This window comes from Neophocaena asiaeorientalis, unplaced genomic scaffold (assembly GCF_003031525.2).
Source record: "Neophocaena asiaeorientalis asiaeorientalis breed wild unplaced genomic scaffold, Neophocaena_asiaeorientalis_V1.1 scaffold140, whole genome shotgun sequence".
NCBI lineage: Eukaryota > Metazoa > Chordata > Mammalia > Artiodactyla > Phocoenidae > Neophocaena > Neophocaena asiaeorientalis.
In genome coordinates, this window is record NW_020173729.1 from 1,871,906 (window position 1) to 1,878,716 (window position 6,811).

The window sequence follows — 6,811 nt, forward strand, 5'->3', positions numbered from 1 at the left end:
AAGTGGCTCAGCCAATGAACTGAGTCTCAGAGCCATATCTGTCTCACTCTTGAGTCCACATTCGCAACCCCTGTTTCATATAATCCCAAATTATGACAGTCAGGAGAAGAAAACTTTTCAAGTAATTATATAATTCACTTTTAATAACATCAACATTTGTTTTTAATCAAGAGTGATGGAAATTCCTTGACCCACTAAATATAATATCTGGAGTATGATTTAAGTTTTCTTTGGTGACTTAAAATCATCATTATCAATTACTGTACTTGGCTCTAATTACAACCATGTATGGCACTTTATCTAGCTCCTCACGAAATTCATCCTAAGGAGTACATTATTCAAGATGACATTTTTCAGGATGCAAAAAGAACTACCTCTTCTCACGCTGGCTCTGCCGCATACCCTTGCCATGACCACAGGCAGTCACCTGAGGCTCTCTGAGCTTCCAATTCCTCTGCTGTAACATAGGGGCCCAGGGCCCTGCCTACCTCACAGAGTTTGCTAGAAGGCTCTAATTAAATAATTAATATAAACATGATCAAGAAACTATAAACTGCAGCAGGACTGTAGGCTTTATTATCTCCCTTCAGTGAAATGCTTGGATTTTAAACTCTTCCTCTCAGATACTACTTTAAAAAGCAATGAAATTCATATATGGCTAACAGTTTCCACAGTTCGACAGTAGTTTGTCTGGCTAGCCACTCAGAAGTACATTACAGCTTCCAGTGATGAACATCAGCAATTGTGCTTTTGTTCTAATGGCTTCTGCAAGCCCACAGCACTAAGGCTTGAGAAGCTTGTTTCCTCGAGTGGTGTGAATACGTAGTATCTTAACCACTGGACATGTACACAAAATGCAACAACAGGCTCCCTGATGTGGTAGATTAATTCAGACTTTGAGAGAGTAATTAATTCTGACTTTTTGCATTTCTTTAAGGAAATTAATCTGTGTTATACCTCTGACGCAAAGAATCAAATTATTCGTCTATAGCAACATCCCACAAAGTAACTGAAGACAAGAAACAACCATGTGAACAGCTTCATAGGTAATTAGAAGATGTAAAAGGTTTCCTCTAAAAAACAAACCAAGTTCTGACACATATGAACAGATAATTCACCTAAGAGGAAAATACTAAACAACATATGTAAAAATGTTCACCTTCCCTGGTAGACAAAGAAGATATATGCTACACTATATACACAGTAACCATTTGGGAAATTAATATGGTGGTATGTAGCTTGAAACATAAAAATGCTCAATAGTCCCACTCCTGGGAATTTATCCCAAGAAGCAATTAATTAGACATATATAGATAAGTAGACATATACATTCTCAATTAACATTGGAATGCTTTGCAAAATCTGATACATCAACCTGGAAAAAAAAAAAGTTTTTAATCAAAACCAATCGGGGCTTCCCTGGTGGCGCAGTGGTTGAGAGTCCACCTGGTGATGCAGGGGACACGGGTTCGTGCCCCGGTCCGGGAGGATCCCACATGCCGCTGAGCGGCTGGGCCTGTGAGCCGTGGCCGCTGAGCCTGAGCTTCCAGAGCCTGTGCTTTGCAACGGGAGAGGCCACAGCAATGAGAGGCCCGCGTACCGCAAAAAAAAAAAAAAAAAAACCAATCATTTAAAAGTCTATGGAAAATACTAAACAAGAAAATACTAAGTAAGATAAACAGAATATAATGTTTATGTTCGATAGGAATGTCAATATATAAATACATATTCATGTGGGCAAAGACTGAAAAGGTAAAGTGCAAAAATGAAAATTGTTGTTAGTGATGTAACTTACGGAATTCTCATTCAAAACATTTAAGCATTGTTGCTACCTCATCTTCTAAATGAAAAATATGTAACTCGTGCCATTTCTTGAAAAACCACTTAAAATCAACTTCTGCCAAAACATTTCCACCAACTGAAATAAAATACCTAAAATTTAGGTTATTATCTATAAAATAAGAAATAAGCAGAAAAGAAAATATTCCCTTAAGAATGTGATTTGTGGTTAATAAGAACAATAATAGTAAACCTACGTCTTCCCAGTGCCCCTACGATGTTTATCACTGGTTGGTACTACAAACCTAAGAATCCCCACGATAACCTTTACCAGTTTGTTGAATTCTGCTGCAGTGCTTTTCCAGACTAACTGAAGAACTTAATCTTGTGGTATTTGTAAAATATGTTATCTGTGGCGTACTGAAGGGAAAACACAAGTATTTTTGTCTACTCTTGCCTATTTATCTGAACACATTTAAATCTCCTCCTTTGTCTCAGTCCTTGTTAGATGAACTTTGGAAGCCCCTAGATTTCTCTGGGGAGTTACATATTATCACTCTCTCTTGTCTCTCTGCACACAATTAACAGCCTATGTCAAATTGGCTTCTCCACCCTCCCAGCTTCCTTTCTAGGATACACTAACCCCCTGGGGAGGCTTTCTTGGAAGAAATGAAAGACAACAGACTATTTATGGCAACTGTCAGAATTCAGGGGATGAAGACCCTTTGTGGGCTCTGCCAGATCTCCCCGCAGATTTGTGGCCTGGATCTCTGGGGTCTGCCTGTCTCCTTCCTCTGCCCACAGTCAGCATTCCCTAGGGCTGACTCCAGCAGGTGGCCTCTCAACTAGAGGAGTTCATTTTTAGACATGTTGGGTCTCCTTTCTCTGCCTGGTGGGGAAGACATATTTGCAACAAGAAAACGATTTTAAAATTAACCTTCTGATAAAACTTGCCTGAAGGGAGGCTTCTCAGTATCTTTTATTGAGACAAATTAACCTTACCGCAGTTTTTCCCATTATCGTCTTCTTAGTTCATGAGGCAATATGGCTCTTTAAATTCCTTAGCATCTTTCAGGTACAGAACAGACTTCTCCTATGTACATTCCTTCCCTTGATAGACAGTAAGATCATTCTTTTCCCAATTTTATTATTCCTATATAAGCAAAGACCCAAAGTTTTCTTGGAAGGCTCTCAAACACTCCAGCCTGAAGGGACTTCCTTTCTTCCTGGATGTAACAGAATCCTCCATGCCCTGTGACCCTTAGCTATAGAGAAAAGGCGTGCTTTTTTTCCCCCTTAGGTTTATTATCCCAAAATGCAAGGGTTCAGTTACAATCTGCATATTATCATCTTCACATCCATGAATTCCTTCTGTCCCTAATGTAAAAGAAGAAGATTCCTCAAGGATCTGGGTTCTTTCATATGGTTAAAAGAACCAACAACATGTACTGAGAGCATGAAGCAAACCGCCTTATTTAATGGATTGGGTCAGATATTTAGGGTTATGCCTAAAATTTGATTGCTGCTTTTAAAAAAAAAAGCTTCAGCAGCAGAAAATGAAATGCCTGAAATCTAGGAAGAATGGATGTCAGCAAATCATTATCTTGACTCCTGTGTGGCCCCAAATACAAGCTATATATTAACCAACTTGTCTAGACAACCAACCAATCCCCACAACCTCACCGCCCTCCACCCCAAGGTAAGGGTGTATACTGTCCCCACAGCAGGCCTGTTACTGGGGTTTTAGGTCCAATCCGGTGATGTGGATGTATCAGGCTCAGACCAACGAGATCTAGACATGCCGGCCCGGCGGGGCACAGAGTCACATTCAAGCTCCCACATGTGCCATTTCACGTTCACCCACCCACTCACCACCTATGTGGTACCAATTCAAATGGTCCAGCCTGTAAAATGCGGAAAGCCACACCTTGAGACAGACAGCCACAAGTGGCATGGTCAAGGAAACACAGGAAAAAAGAGGTAAACTGAGAATAATAAAGCAAATGAATACATACACAGAAAAACACACACATTCATTCTGAAATATAAAATGTGCCTCTTTGATCCCAAACACTTAGTGGCTTTTAAAAACACCATGATCAGCTAGAAAATGAGAGCCGTGACACTTTACACCAGTGTAGGTCTTCCAAAGCATTCTGCAATTCTATTTCAATCGCGATATTAAAACACGGAGATGGTTCTTCTTTCTATTTCCATGGTTTCCTTAACCTCTATTAAGGCAAAATATGAATGTAGGTAACCAAGTCAACTGCCATGCAGCAGGAAAAATGGAAACTTTCAGAAACCTCCTGTTTGTACAAATCGTTCCCCAAAACCTTCCTGCCAAACTTTTGACCTATTGTTTCTAAACTTACCAGTCCTTGGCAATGAGTGGTAATAAACTTAAAAAGTGAAGTTTTGGTCATGAATCATAGTTCCTATTTTGACTAACATTCTAAGTTATGTACTTCCCACTTTTTTCTTCAAGTTGCATGGGCCTGCTATTTTTATATATGAAAACAGCCATAAAGTGTCTTTTTTCTCTCCCGGAGGGCTTCCCATAATGTATTTATAGGACTGGAAGTTTTCCAAACCCAAACATAATTTACTGTGCCATTTTCAATGACTGACAATTTTGGTTTTGTTTTTCTCTTATCCTAAGGGAGAATCAACTGTCCAACAAACTGATGTATCCTTCATCCTTTTATCCTTAGAGACCAATGGTCAAAATTGACTTTGGTCTCAATTGGTCTATTTCTGGCTCTGAGTGGATGTTAATCCTCAAAAACAGGTTTGTTGGACTAAGTAACAAACTGGGCATCCAAGGGCAGTGGTTCTGACTCCTTCTGTCTTTTCACTCACTCACTGGGAGGCCTTGAACAAGTCTCTGTAGTATCTTAGTTTCTCTGAACATAAGATGATTACCAAAGCAGTCAAAAGGAACAACTAGAGAGAAGCCCAAACACTGCAACAAAAGATCCCGCGTGCCGCACCTACGACCCAATGCAGCCAAAAATAAATAAATAAATAAATAAATAAAATTGTTTTAAAGCGGGGGTGGGGGGGCTGCTGGAACCACCCCAGAGATTTGAATGCGGTCAGGCCTTGATCTATTTCAAGTCCTTAGGAGCTCAGGGTCTACCCAAGAGGTATCCACACTGGGAGAATTTGGAGGTAGAGGCCCCTATGTGTGAATCACCTTATGAAGTCCCACTGGAGAGAAGGAAGAAAGAGTACTCAAAAACAGAGACACTTTCGCTTTCTAAGGTCAATCTATAGCAAATTCCTGTGATCAGCTCAGGAAAAAGGTAGGACCCTCGGGTCCATCACAGTTTAAACCAGAATCACTGGGACGACCCCAGTCCACAGACCTCCCTAGAGCACAACAAAGTTAAACAGAGGGATCTTCTAAGATACACCCCTTGCAACAGGCACTTTGGCCAGAGATCCTCTTCCATCCTGAAGTTTCTGGCATGATCTGGGGGCTTCGGGACCCTGGAGAGGGCATCAGCCAGCTCCTCCACCTCAGCAGCCAAGAATCACCATGGTGACACACTGTAGCCCTAGTCCCTCAAATACACCGGCCTAAAGATTCATGCCAAAAAACAGAAAAAAATGTACTGTAAATATTTACATTTTGAAAGTTTTATTTGTTATTTTTTAAGATGTGAAGTTCAGACACAGAAAACAAACTTACGGTGACCAAAGGGGAAGGGGGGGAGGGATAAATTAGGAGGTTGGGATTAACATCTACACACTACTATATATAAAATAGATAACCAACAAGGACTTACAGGGAACTATATTCAACATTTTATAATAACCTATAAGGAAAAAGAATATATATCTGAATCACTGTGCTGTACACCTGAAACTAACACGACACTGTAAATCAACTATACTTCAATTAAAAAAAAAAAAAAGTGAGGTTTTTTTTCCCTCCACATTCCGGGCACTATTAATGAGTATTTCTTAACTCACCCAATGCTTTTTTCTATTCTGTTAGTCTAAATCAATCAAAGGACTTTCACTTCACCAGTCCCATTGTGCAACGTCCCATCAAGGTCTGTGATTCCAAAAAAGCAGGCGACAGCTTGAGTGAACCGGTCCAGTAACACCAGTGCACCTCCTCCACCCCAAGCTCGACTTCCCCTTAGAAGAAGGAAGTGATAGGGTTGGAAGACAGCCCTAAAATGTTGTCATTGTTATTGTGAATCTGTAAAGGATTTGGGGTTCTGCTCACAAAGATCCTGTGGGAAAGTCAGTGCTGCTAGTCCTATCTTCCACTTTTATCTACATCACATGCTACATTATTACTAGAAACTAGGACTCATAAAGTAAAAACTACCCCCAAAAAATGAAATCAGGATTATTTAAAAATCAAAGACTGAAAGGGTTCTCTTTACTCATGTGATGATGAAGTTAAAATTAATTTGGATGACACCATCTCTGAGAACTCTGCTTGTCTGCTAGTTTTAACTGCGTGTCCTCTGCACAACAAAATTTCTTTAAACACTTTTCTCCTTTGATGATTTTTAATCTTTTACATCATTAAATGAATTTTATATTGCAAAACATGCAAAGAAAAGGAGAATTTCAGAACACCTGTGGTAATATTAATTTCGACTAAAAATACAGAAAGCTGAAAGAAAAATGCAGCTTGTTTTCAAAATGTTTAATATATTGCTAATTTTTCAGCAAGATTTTTGTTTTTGCTTTGGGATTGCACACTTAAAGTCCATAGTTTTGTCTCTTTATGCCTCTAAAAATAAAAATGTTTCTTTTGAACAACACTCTTAAAGTTCTGGCTGTTCCCAGGACAGAAGAGACTAGTTAATCAGCAATTTTTAAGAGAAGGGAGCTCAGGCAGGTTACAGAAATTCTTCCCGGGAGCCCTTGGCCTATCCTCCATCCACAATATCCAGCAAATTACAGTACTTTGTTAGCTCCCAACAACAAAAGAGACCTACAGAGCCAGGAGGGTGGGAGTGAGGCAGTGGAGAGGGGGAGGGCAGAGGCGAGGTTGCTGGGA

At 39.9% G+C, this 6,811-nt stretch overlaps 1 protein-coding gene across 1 annotated transcript in view; it reads right to left on the bottom strand.

The window, feature by feature from the left end:
• SYNE2 (spectrin repeat containing nuclear envelope protein 2) overlaps nt 1–6,811 on the bottom strand; it is a 311,661-nt gene that overhangs the window by 296,611 nt on the left and 8,239 nt on the right. The gene's annotated exons all lie outside the window — the stretch shown is intronic.